This window comes from Oryctolagus cuniculus, chromosome 1 (assembly GCF_964237555.1).
Source record: "Oryctolagus cuniculus chromosome 1, mOryCun1.1, whole genome shotgun sequence".
Classification (NCBI taxonomy): Eukaryota; Metazoa; Chordata; class Mammalia; order Lagomorpha; family Leporidae; genus Oryctolagus; species Oryctolagus cuniculus.
In genome coordinates this window covers 176,575,817-176,589,105 of record NC_091432.1, presented here as the reverse complement: position 1 = coordinate 176,589,105, position 13,289 = coordinate 176,575,817, and the positions used below count along the sequence as shown (strand labels likewise).

Genomic DNA, 13,289 nt, shown 5'->3' with positions numbered 1-13,289 from the left:
CTGGTTCTGTGGTATAGCAGGTTTAGACACCACCTAGAGTGCCAGCATCCTATATGGGCACTGGTTCAAGTCCCATATGGGCACTGCTCCACTTCCCATCTAGCTCCATGCTAATACACCTGGGACAGCAGTGGAAGATGGCTGAAGTATTTGAGCCTCTGCACCCCTGCACCCATATGGGAGACCTGGAAGAAGCTCCTGTCTCCTGGCTTTGGCCTGGTCTAGCCCTGGCCATTGTGGTCATTTGGGGAGTGAACTTGCAGATGCAAGATTCTCTCTCTCTCTCTTTCTCTCTCTCTCTCTCTCTCTCTCTCTCTCCTCCTCTGCCTTTCAAATGAATAAATCTTAAAAAAAAGTAGGCATGACTAGTGGAGTAGACAATGCAAATCTTTTGAAGAATCCACTTTACTCTAAAACAGTATAATGATAATGGAACAACCCTACAGAGGAGCTATGAAATAAATGAAGTTGATATATAGAAAATGAGTCCTATATCAGCTGGCATGTAGTATGATATTACCTCCTACAAAGTGCTTGCAAGTCTAGTGTGTTCTGGGCCTATTCATTTGTGTTTTATTTTTCAGTAAATATTGAATGTCTCTAATATGCCAAACTGTGCTCTCAGAATTGGTATATATCAATAAAGAGAACATATAAGTACCTTGCCCTCAAAGAGCTTAGTTTAAATTTTAATAAATGTCTGAAATCTAAAAATGTATTCATTCAAAATTACTTACTGATTCAAGGAGAAAGAGGATTTATCATATGTTTCTGGGGAATGTGGATCTTAAACACATCCATGGAATTGGTCATTATATTTTTTGGTCTGAGAAAAATTGCATGAATAGAAAATTCTTTCTTCATAGGCTCATTTCAGATATTTTTAATGGACAGTTTGGATAACCACAATTGTATATGTAGCTGTTCTAGGCAATTGAGCTAATAAGATTTGTTATTATTGTGATTAAGCATGAGTCAAATGGTAAGAAAATAAAGGGCATATAATCACTTGTTACTGGGTCACTGTTAACTGAACATATATTGAAAAAGCACTGCATTAGGTTCCAGGAATATTAAGAATGTTTCCCATTGGGAAACATATTTTAAACATATATTAAACCCCATTGCCACAGGTAAGTGTAGAAGTCCTTAAGTGAGAGCCTTCACTGTTCCCTGGGCAGAATGATGGAGGCTATAGGAACAGTGAGGGCTGGAAGACTTTGGAGAATAAATTGTGTTTTTTCTCACTAAGTCTTGATCCATAAAAGAAGTTTCTCAGCTTGACAAAGCGTAGGCTTCTCCAATATTTCCAGGACAGCTCCACAGCATGAGCACAGCACAAAAGTATTAATTTAAACCTCACAATATCCCTGTGAGGCCGATTTAATTATCTCCATTATGGAAAAGAGAAAACAGAACTTCTGAGAGCGAGCTCAGGGAGAGTTAGTTATACTGCTAAGAGAGGAAGCGCCAGCATTTTAATCCATTTTGGCTGACCCAAAGCATTGTCTTTCTCTAGTCCACCAAACTGTATCCCTGCTCAGAGGGTGAGGACAAAGGTAAGCACATATATATGATAGCTGTATAAAACTGCTCTTGTACTATTGAAGATCAGAACATTTTTACCAGGTACCAATTTATCATATAACCTGACAGCATAAACTCCTCCCTTAAGACCTCAAACACAAATTGAACAATCGCTCAGTACTTGGTGTTCCATAAATGTTTTTGCATGAAATCCCAGGGGTTGAAAACAAATACCTACAGAACTGAAGATGAGGTATAGGTATCTATAGTAGACTTGCACACTCTGTACACTATGTAAAAAGGTAGTTGCTATAAAGTAGATGCCAACTGTTGCATGCAGAGTGGTAAGCCCAGAGCAGCGGATCTGATGTTTTCTCTTTTTTCCCAAAAGAATCCAGAAATACAGATTTTATATGACATCATCTCTCCACTTAAAAATTTTGAGAGCAGATTTTTTAAGAAATATCCTAGACACCAAGCAAAATGTTGCTGAAAGATGTGAGTATGAGAGGCCTTGAGAGTGTCAAGCTATTCAGATTGCATTAGCAGATATTGCAGTGTAGTAACAAGGGGGCTAGGCTTAAAGAGAACTTGGGGTTCAATGTAAGTTTTCAATAAACATCTGTTGACTTGGCTAATATTTTATGGGCCATTTGAGATCTCTAGCAACTTTCTGTTTTTGTTTCTTGTTGTGCTAGATCATTTATCTTGGCACTTAAAAGAGAGTCCTATGCTTCCTGACTGGTCTCTTGGGGCCCCTTTCGGCTCCCAGTCCTCGTACTGGAAGCTTGGTCCTACAAGTTTGGCGTGAGCTCAGGTGACAGATTTGCAGCTCAGGTTCTGCTCTATTCCTTGCCAACCAGCAGGAGTACTGGGAACCATCCTGAAGTGGCTGAGGCTGTGACCTGGTCCTGGAGAGGCTTTGGTTGTAGCTACCCTTGAGGTAGGACTGGTCGCCTGCTGGCTCCGATGCTGACTTCAAACGAACCATAAATTACAGCAATTATAGAAACATGCCATAAATCTTAAGCCTGTGACCACACAACACCTACTAAGGTGATTCCCAGGGGACAGACCAGGAAGTTATTTGTACAGTGATTATTTGTGCAGTGAACTCTCAATTAAATGAAAAGAAAATAGTCATGAATGGGCAGAGATTATGCAATACATGTAATATGCTATTCATGCAAATTCTGCAACATAAAAAATACCATGAGGGTAGAGGTTGCAAGACATCTTTCTGAATGACTTTTGGCTGAAACCAGTTTCAACTGGATTTGGTTACGGAAAACACACACCGTAACCAATATACAGAGTGAAAAAATATAATGTGTACCAGTGAAATTGACATTTTGATGTTTGATTATTGTTTATAACTCTTGTCTATACTCTTGAGGAACAGTAGTTTTTCTACTTACTACCTGTTGAATTCTTTATTTAGTGAAGAGTTAAGTTTGTGATTATAAACAGCACCAAAAAGGAAACCTGTTAAAGTGAAATGAACACTATGAGAAACAGTGACTTGATCAGCCCTCACCCTGACTGTTGATGAGCAGCTTAATATGTTATCCCTCTTAGTATTTTTTTTGTTTGTTCTACTTAATACTTTTGGTTGAATACTGTAATCAATACACAATTCTTCTTAAGTGCTGAAACTTAACTGAAAAGTGATCGCTGTTAAATATAAGAGTGGGAATAAGAGAGGGAAGAGATGTGCAATTCGGGACATGCTCAAGCTGACTTACCTCAAACGGTAGAGTTAGAAACATACCAGGGGATTCCAATTCAATCCCATCAAGGTGGCATGTACCAATGCCATCTCACTAGTCCCAGTGATCAATTTCTGTTCACAATTGATCATAATGATAGGACTAAGAACCAAAGGGATCACATAAACAAGACTAGTGTCTGCAAATACTAGCTGATAGAATCAAAAAGGGAGAGAATGATCCAACATTGGAAGTGAGATACACAGCAGACCCATAGAATGGCAGATGTCCTAAACAGCACTCTGGCCTCAGAATCAGCCCTTAAGGCATGCAGATCTGGCTGAAATGCCCATGAGAGTATTTCAGGCATGGAAAGCCAAGACACTCTGGGGGAAAAAAAAAAAAACCTAAATGAAAGATCTCCACGAGTGAGATCCCAGTGGAAAGAATGAGTCATCAAAGAAGGAGGTACCTTTCTCTGAAGGGAGGAGAGAACTTCCACTTTGACCATGGCCTTGTCTAAATATGATCAGAGTCAGTGAACTCAGGGGGCTTCCATAGCCTTGGCAGCTCATGACAAGAGCCTAGGGTGATTACCGATGCCATAAACAAGAGTGTCAATTTGTTAAGTCAACAACAGGAGTCACTGTGCACTTACTCCTCATGTAGGATCTCTGTCCTTAGTGTGCTGTACATTGTGATTTAATGCTATAACTAGTACTCAAACAGTATTTTTCACTTTATGTTTCTGTGTGGGAGCAAACTGTTGAAATCTTTACTTAATGTATGCTAAACTGATCTTCTGTACATAAAGAGAATCGAAAATGAATCTTGATGTGAATGGAAGGGGAGAGGGAGTGGATAAGGGGAGGGTTGCGGGTTGGAAGGACGTTATGGGGGGGAAGCCATTGTAATCCATAAGCTGTACTTTGGAAATTTATATTCATTAAATAAAAGTTAAAAAAAATAAAAAAATTTAAAAAAAGTACAATTTCACATTTTACCCTTGAATGCAATAAAGGTATTTGTTCTTGTCAAAAAAAAAAAAGTAAATTGAAAGTATGTTACTATAAAAATTAAAAAGAAGAAAATGAGGAGGTGGGGAGGCAGGGAAAGGAGGTGGGCAGTATATGCTCTTAAAACTGTGTATATGAAATACATGAAATTTGTTCCCTTTATGTAAATTTAAAATGTAAAAAAAGAAAGCACACCCATAGCTCTTGTATACATAGTACTTTCTATATGTCCTACCTTGTTCTAACAGCTAAACATATTTATTCCTCATAGCAGTTAAATAGTACTATTGATATCCCTGCCTTAAGGAGAGGTCCTTAGCAAAAACTTGCTCAAGGTTACACAGTTAGTAATAGAGCTAGAATTTAAACCTAAGAAGTTTGGTTTCCTGAACCATTCTGTACTTGTGGGTTTATTGTAATGTGACATTCATTACATTCTTTAATTAAACCAATCTCTCATACATACATGACAGTGGGTGATAATTTTGAATACTCTAGATTCAAATAGACTAAATTCTTAGAAATGATTAAAATATCCTTAATAGCAGAGACTCTGAAGCTTTGATGCTCCTTGCATATATGGGCAACTACATAGAAAATAATGGCCACTAGCTCTGGGCTGAACTGATTTCATATTAGCTGTGTGACAAATTACTTAACTCTTGTATCAAATGAAAAATTAAAATATACACTCCAACTTGTAAATGTTGACTTAGATAGCATGTTCATTTAGCTGATATAACAGGGCCAACACATAATAAGTTCTCAAATTATATTGGCTATTATCCACCTAATCACTTTTTGTATTCACAAAACAAATCATGTACATTCCTTCCTTGAGCATTTCAAGGTTCTCTGTATGTCTGGCACTAACCATGGACGTGCAGGATGCAATATAAGGAAATCTTAGCTTCGTCCTTGACAGAGCTACCCTGACAGAGGAGATGTGATTTTACTCTGTGACAAATGCCATAACAGGGCATGTCCAGAGAAATATGGAACAGCATGGAGAGAGCAATCTGTCTCATCTGGGAAGTCAGAGGTTTTCACAATGGAGTAACATATAAATGAAGACTTGGATAACTGACTAATCACTTGCTGGAAATAACAACCCGAGTGACTTGGTAGAAGCATTCAGGTTCTGTGTCTTATTCTGAAGAATGAGTTGTCAGGATGGACTCAGCAGTGGTCTTAACCCTGAATGTGCAACAGACCTACCAGTCATCCACTCCAAATATTCTGGCAATATTTAGTACAGTTTATTTTGCTCAGAATGGATTTAGGTTAACAGAAATAGCAATGAGCAGAGAGCACAGAGAGTTCCCATGCATTCCCTCTCACATTAACATTATTTTTAAAACACTCCACAGGTTTCCAATGCACAGCCTGGCTTCCACCTTCTTGGCTAAAATCTAGAGTATGGAAACAGTTGGTTTTGAGAGTAGAGGGTGCAGAGAACTGGAGGAGGAAAATGAACTCGATGAGCAAGGAGATTGGCAAGGTGAAGGTCAGATGGCAACATGCCCCATTAGATCCTGCCAAGGAGATTGGACTTAATCCTGAGGGTGGAAAGCAGTCACTGAAAGATTTCAGACAGGAAAGTGAATTTTTCTGATTCCTATCTTAGAAAAGCAGGCTGGCAGAAACATAGATGTAATTGCGTAGGTAGGCTGGAGTAGATATTACGCTATTGAGTAGTCAACCTTTTTGGGTTTATCCAGACACTATAAAACTTTTAAAGGAGATGTTTTCAAAGCCCTGGAGTCCTGATCTGTGCCTTCCTTTTTGGAGATGATTGTCTAGTCATGAACATGGACATTGCACCTTTGTAGGGGAATGACTAAGGGTGATAACCTCACCCTACTGCTCTTAGAATTGGATTGAAGGTTGTAGCAGGTGGGGCGTAAGCCAGACTCTCAAAGATGAAGGAGTGTCCACCTGTCAAGCAGTGAGGAAATGGTTATTAGCATAAAGAGGTCAGATCCACCCTCTAGAAGATGAGGTTGGAATAAAATAGCTGTGCAGAAGCAGAAGGAGGCAGGAAGCAGCAAGCAAAAGCAAGGAAGATGGTTGGCTACTTCTGGGAGCAGGGAAGGGTGACTGTGCCTGAGCAGCTCTTTCACATGTCCACAATGCATGTTTTCCTGGGGCTTAAACAGGACCAGACTGATGGGTGAAGTTATAGATAGATTAGCAAGATGAAGAAGATTTTTTGAATTCACGATTAGAGTGAGCAACTCTGTTGGCTTTCTAAAACAATGGAAAAGCAGTAAGGTTCTATTGTCTTGCCATTTTTAGATGAATTTGTAGACATCTGTCTCTAAACAAAGAGTTTGTGTGCCTCTTCCTTGCCATGAAGTCAAAAACCTCTTTTCCTTAATGCCTGATATTTGTAGTGTCATCATTTAACTTCTGCTTCCTTCCTGGAGGCCACTATTCCATTTTCTGCAGCGAAGCTGCCACACAGCTGAGGTGCAGGGCCTTGCCCAGGGTCACACTGTGCGACAAGGTTAGAGTAGGGTTAGCATTTGCCATGTGTGCCCACTCTCGGTTTGGTTCACTTGTTCACTCTGCTTGTAACCGTGGCAGCCCATGGAAACAAAATCAACAAAGTATGATGCCAGACAGTAGCCAGAGAATTCAGACATTGGGAATAATCCATTCTCAGCATGTCTGTTAGAAGCAGTGTCAGGAAATAGAGTTTGCCCTCACTGTCTTCTAGTCCAAAGACTGCAATGAACAGACCATTGTAGGCACGCTGTCTGCCCCAGCTTCCATATCCTTAGCCTCAAATTTATGGGATGTGTGTGCAAAGTATTCTCCATGGCAACCATTGGTTACTCTAAAAGCTGGTCCAACTTTTCTTGAGACTAATCTGGCGACATTGTTCAAAAGCCCTTAAAAGGGAACCTGACCCAGGAATTGCACTTCAGGAACATACTATAAGTAATTAAAATAGCATCAGACAAAGATATGCAACTGAGCATCACCTTTCATAGCAGAATCTAGAAATCAACGTAGTGTCCAACAATCATGGAATGCCTAGATAAGATCTGGTTAAAATTGCAAATGGAATTCCATGCAGTCAATAAAAACAAGACTTGGCAAACTGTAGTCCATGGGCCAAATTGACCCACTGCTTATACCTGTAAATAAACTTTTATGAGAGAACCGCCAAACCATTCATTGCTATATTTTCTATGGATGCATTTGGAGCCACAGCAGTGGAACTGAGTCATTATGAAAGAGAACACATGACACTCTTTTATGTCTCTTACTAGCCTTTTAATTTTTACTCAAGTTCTTTTCTTGTCTCTGGAGTACTATGATATTTTTGGTCACTATTAAGGAAAAAAATCATACAATGACATTAGGTTGTAATGCAAACTATTAATTCAAAAAAGCCCATCTACCATATGAACCAACATGTCACTCTTCACTTTGTCCCAGGAGTTCAGTTGGACAGCTAGGAGGAACTCTAGCCAAGCTGTCTGTAGGTAACACTGGGAAATATAGCCTTACTTTCCTCCATTTCCACTGCTGCCTCTCACCTTTTCTTCTTTATCCTACTAACCCCAAAGAGAGTGAAAAAAAAAAACACATAGAGGCCAGGGAGACTGGCAAAGACAGACAGAAACATTCTTACCTCACTGGTGCTCCTATTAGGTAGCAGCACATTTTCTCAGCTTGGAAGACTCACTCATTTTTGGACATGTGTGTGCCTATGTTGTTTCTTTTTGGAGCCCGGTTTGACTGAATAGCTCATGATGTAGTCAATCCACTTGCTTTCAGCTGCTCCTCCTCCTGTTTGCCCATGGTCCTCCACATTGGCTGTCTCTATCAGGGGCCCAGAGCCCTTTGTAGGGTGTGCACTTGGGCAGGATTTAAAAGGTGTCAAGTTCGGCTGGATCTACCCTCCGCCCCCAGTAAATATTCACACATCTTTCAGCTTGACACACTCTGGGCATGCAGCTAACCCCAGTGTGGCAACTCATCGCTTTTGTTTCAGTAGTTGCACAGCTGGATGACTCACCTCTGCCTCTTAGATTTTCCAGATGAATGTTGGACATTGGCAGGCTTCACTCACCAAACTCTTGCATAAGCACGGCAAGGCCTGAAGTGGCCTTGAAAACTTCTCTCACTTGTAGTTATGAGAGGCAGCGAGTTGGTGAAAGTGTGGCATTTTCCATGCCCAACAAGTCCTCATTGCAAAATCCGCAACTGCCTGTTCTTTGTGGGTGAGCCATCTAAACAGGTCTCCTCCATTGTGCTTCTCTTTGATTGGTGATTTATTGAGTAATTTCCCCTTCCTCTTAATTATCTGTATTTTTAATGGACACGTATTCAGTATGTGATGTGAAGACACATGTAGAAGAGAGTTTCAGTTTTAAGGTATCATGCTGAACATACGACTGTCTTTTGTTCTCAGGTTCATGTCTATAAAGTACAGATGAAATGGTAACATCATAACTCAAGTGTAATAGCTATTGGTTTATTTAGCTGAAAATTTATGCAAGGTCTATTGAAGAGGATGTTTCATTCAGAAATGTGGGATCTTTTATTTCCTACATGTCTTTTTTTCTGGTGAATAGAAAAATCAGCTTTTCCTGGGGAAAAAAAAATTCCCCTAACGTACTTATTGCTTGCTTCGAACTCAAGTTAATTACTTGAACAGCATCTTTAACAGAGAAAAGCTGACGCAAGAAACTGGACAAGGTCTCTGTCTCCAGTGCTCTGAGGAGCGAGCAGTAAGTAAGGTGCTCTGCACAGCTCAATGATTTGCACCACAGGAAAGCCATACTTCCAAGGGCAGGCAATATGTCTGCAGTATCCTCCTGGAGGAAGGAGGGCCAGGAGCTCATCTTTATGGCTTGAGGCTTGAAAGCTGCTTAACTGGGCGGAACGCCACCTCCTTGCCATCAAAGCTGTCCACCTGGCAGTGAATCTCAATGAGACAGCTGACTGGCTCAGCACACAAGTTGCCTTGCCAAGGGGATGAGAACTTAACCAGAAGGTCTTTCAGGAAATCTGTTTAGGATGTGGGGGATGAAGAGGAAGAGAAGGAGCAGTTCACCCCCTGAATGAGGCGAATGAGAAAGAGTAGCTATTCTTCCTTGAACAAATCATTTTGAGCTTTTATGTGCCCTTAACTCATTTAGCCATAAATTCTCTAAGACTCTCATTTCAGATTCTTATATTAGCATCAAACATTGAAAGTCCTTAGTGAATAGAGCATTCACGTTGGTTCAACTCAAGGAATGAGACTAAGAAAAGATCTTTAAAAATATTTCCATTTGAAAACAATCAATATGAGCAGGAATATTACAGGGGAGTTATGAAGCTATAAGTTTTTAAAACCTACAGTTGAAAAATGTCTTGGATTGTTACTCTTCATCAGACACTATAATCCTAAACCTAATAGCTATGCGGACTCTTATTTACCCAGTAGTCTCCAGGTCCCATGCTCAGCAGTTTCCATAAATGTTTTAATCTAATGTTCTTGAAAACCTTGTGGGCAATTCTTTTTATCCTTACTCTGCTGGCAAGAGAAACTAGACTCAGACCCATTTCGTAAATCATCTATAGACAGGAAATAACTTACAGAACAAAGATTCAGTTCCCAGTTGCTCCCACTCCAAAACTTAGAATCTTGTCAACAAGGTTGCCTCTACCAAATTTGTTATAAGAAACGACTTTTTAATCACTTAATGAGCAACTGGGGCTGCACATGTGAACAGGAATGGGGATATCCCTTCAAATCATTCCTGTATTTTTCTGCCACTTGTTTCCCAGGACCTATTTGTCTATTCCCATCTCAGGATTTCTGTTGCACCTAACATTTAGGAGAATCTGCAAATCTCCTGAGATATGCTGTTGCAGTTGAATTAAGTCAAGAATATGGAATTCTTTCCACTCTTACTCCTGATAGTTGCAGGACAGGAGAAAGACACAGGATAATTGAAGTCTGGGCATACTATAGAGAAAGCCCATTTCTATACCACTGGCTTTTTGTTATGACAAGGTGATTCCTCCTCTGTCCTTGGCAACAGTGGAAAACTACTCAAATGATATACATAAAGTGCCATATAGGTTGAGAGTTTTTAATTGTGCCTTTGATGCTTTTAGAACTGGACAAGATAAAATTTAAGGAAAATAATAAAAGAAGAGGGAAGAGTTTGAAGAGTTTTGGACAGAGTCTTTAAAAAAGAAAGCCTACTGAGACTAAGTGGGTATTTGGAAGCACTATTTGGAAACAGCTTAAAGAACCAAAGCACAGGCCAAGTTGGTTTCCCGGACTCATTATTTTGAGCTGTGTGAGGTTGATGGGGAAAGTTATAAAATTTAAGTCTTACTTTCCTTGTATGTAGGCAAAGGCAATCAAATTTACCTCATAGGTTTGCTGTATAAGATATTCCATATTCAGTGCTTAATACAATGCCTAGCCCAAGGCAAATATACAAATCAGCTGCTAATACTCATCAGCCATTAATTGCTCTTAATAGTGCTACTCTAGTCCTAAGAATTGAAAAAAAAAGTACCTCCTGCATAGAATACTTCTTCTCACTTCTCAGATTTTAGCCTAAAAGAGATTACCAAGAAAGAGTTGACTTTTTCATTCAGTTCACTTTGCAAAATGAACAGGAAAGAAATACCCCGTTTCCCTGCTAAGATTGGGTTAAGTATGCATTCTGAGTGCCCCCATAGTTCCTTGTTCTCACTGCTATTGTGGTACCTGCCATGCTGTGCTGAAAAGGAGTGTTTACACATCTGTCATTCCTTTCAGGGCAGGAGCTGTATTTTATCCATTTCCTCGGAGCCTAATACAAAGTTTGAAATATATGATTTACACAATAAATACCTATTGGGAGAACGAATTAGAACTGACAAGGTGATATATGTGAAAATGTGAGCTATTAGGAATATTGTTACATTTCTTGAGTAGTATTGTCACATGCCATAATGGCTATGATATACAGCTATTCCAACTAACTCTTCCTAAGACTACTATTGAAGAAAATGCTTACTACTTGCCATTTAAATAAAAGGCTGAATGATATCTTCCCATACCAGAGCTTCACAAAATGAACAGTTTCATCAGAACAATTTTTGTCTCTCCCAATCAAAGCAGATACTAGTTTTAAAAGAAAAATGTAGATGAGATTTTAATCACCATTAACAGCTCATGTAGAAGCTATTTCTGGTGACATCCATGAGGCTTACAAAAATTTCTGTGCTGATTGTATGTGGAAAGAGTTGCAATAACTGGAGTTGTGAATACATTTTTGATGACAATGGCATTGAACACTAATTTAACCTACAGGACACTGAAAGATGGATTTTTTTTTGGTAAATTCTTTATTGTGGATGATTTTACAGTTTCAGCATAGGTTTCGGTGCTTTGGCAGGGCCTTACAAAGCCTTCCTAGGCTGCAGATGGGAAAGAGAAATCGCCACTGCTCCAAAGTGAGTGGAGGGCAGCAAAATGAGCCAAGGCTTTGTATCTGCTCATTACAGGCGCAACAGTTATGCAAACTAAGAACCCAACATTTTACTAAACTGATGCCAAAAATCTTGTCCCACAGTACAACAAATGTTTGAATCTGCAGAGAGCCTATGTAGAATAAAATCAATATGCTGTTGTTGGACTACATGTCTTTTGATGAAATTGGTGCTTACAAAATGCCTTGGACACTTATTTCGAATGAGCCTTATCTAATAGCAAATTGGATATGCATTTTCTCTGTATTAGAGATGGAATTCTTGAAAATGCTCCTTTTTCTCCTGTTCAAAAATTCTGCTGGGAAGCGCTGTGAAGGGAGAAGGAATGAATTCTATTGTCCTGGGAAAACCATTGCAAATGAGAGGGTTATTGAGTGTGTTTTAGATATAAGAAAACAGGTTCTGAAAAGTTAAAGAATTTCCCCAAGAGGTGAAACAAATATAGGAACTTAGGATTTCAGAACAATCAACTGCATTGTCCTCCCTCAAACCAGGTTACCTGTTGGGAAAGGTAGGTAGTGTGAGGTTTTGTTAAGTCCCACTCTGATTTTTATTTCTTCATCTCTATCAACATAAAGCTAATCATACTCTCAATAACAAGTTCTTATTTGTTTCTTTATTCATTTGAAAGGCAAATAGACAGAAAGGGGTACACAAAGACTGACAGAGATCTTCTATCTACTGGTTCACTCCCAAAATGCCAGCAACAGTCAGGGTTGGGTTAGGCAGAAGGCAGGATATCAGAACACAGTACATGTCTCCCATGTGGGTGGCAGTGATCCAAGTGCTTGTGCCATATTTGCTACCTCCAGGATGCATGTTAACAGAAAGCTGGACTCAAAAGCGGGGCCAGGACATGAGATCAGGCTTTCTCATGTCAGTAACAGGTTCTGAAAGTGTGAGCCGTTCACTGCAGTGGAGAACGGTATCAAGTTCTTGTTCAGTCTCATGGTTAGGATATTTCTCACAGATTTGAGTGTCCCTATTTTCCAGGAAGTAATTAATGAATAGAAAAGCAGTCTTCCAGACACTTAGGTTAGCTTCACACTTCCCAGCCTAGAGGTCGTTGCATGTAAAAATCATCAGACAATGACTACAAGACCACAAGGACTTTGAAAATTGATTTTTTTCAGCACTGAGTGACAGTTCTGTTCATCCCTATGAGGGGTCTTCAAAAATTCCTGGAAAATAGGACTTATGAAAATAATTCCTGCATTTCAAAAACTTTGTCACCAAACTAAACTTATCCTTTTAAAATTATTTGATTTATTTATTTGAAAGGCAGAGGAATAGAGAGATAAGGAGAGAGAGAAAGAGAGAGAGAGAGAGAACGGGAAAGATAAAAAGGGAGATCTTCTATCCACTGGTTCATTCCCCAGATGATCGCAATAATCAGGTCTGAACCAGCCTGAAGCCAGTACCCAGGAATAACATCTGGATTTCCCACATGGGTGAAAGGGGACTCAAGTACTTGAGTAATTATCTGCTGCTTTCCCAGGCACATTAACAGGGAGCTAGATCAGTAGTGGAACAACTG

At 39.6% G+C, this 13,289-nt stretch overlaps 1 long non-coding RNA gene across 2 annotated transcripts in view; it reads right to left on the bottom strand.

The window, feature by feature from the left end:
* LOC127491035 (uncharacterized) overlaps positions 1–8,270 on the bottom strand; it is a 47,554-nt gene extending 39,284 nt beyond the window's left edge. For both annotated transcript variants that reach the window (XR_011380012.1, XR_011380011.1), the window contains exon 1: positions 7,899–8,270. This is a non-coding gene — a long non-coding RNA (uncharacterized lncRNA). The remainder of the gene's footprint in view (positions 1–7,898) is intronic.
* Positions 8,271–13,289: the final 5,019 nt, after the last annotated feature.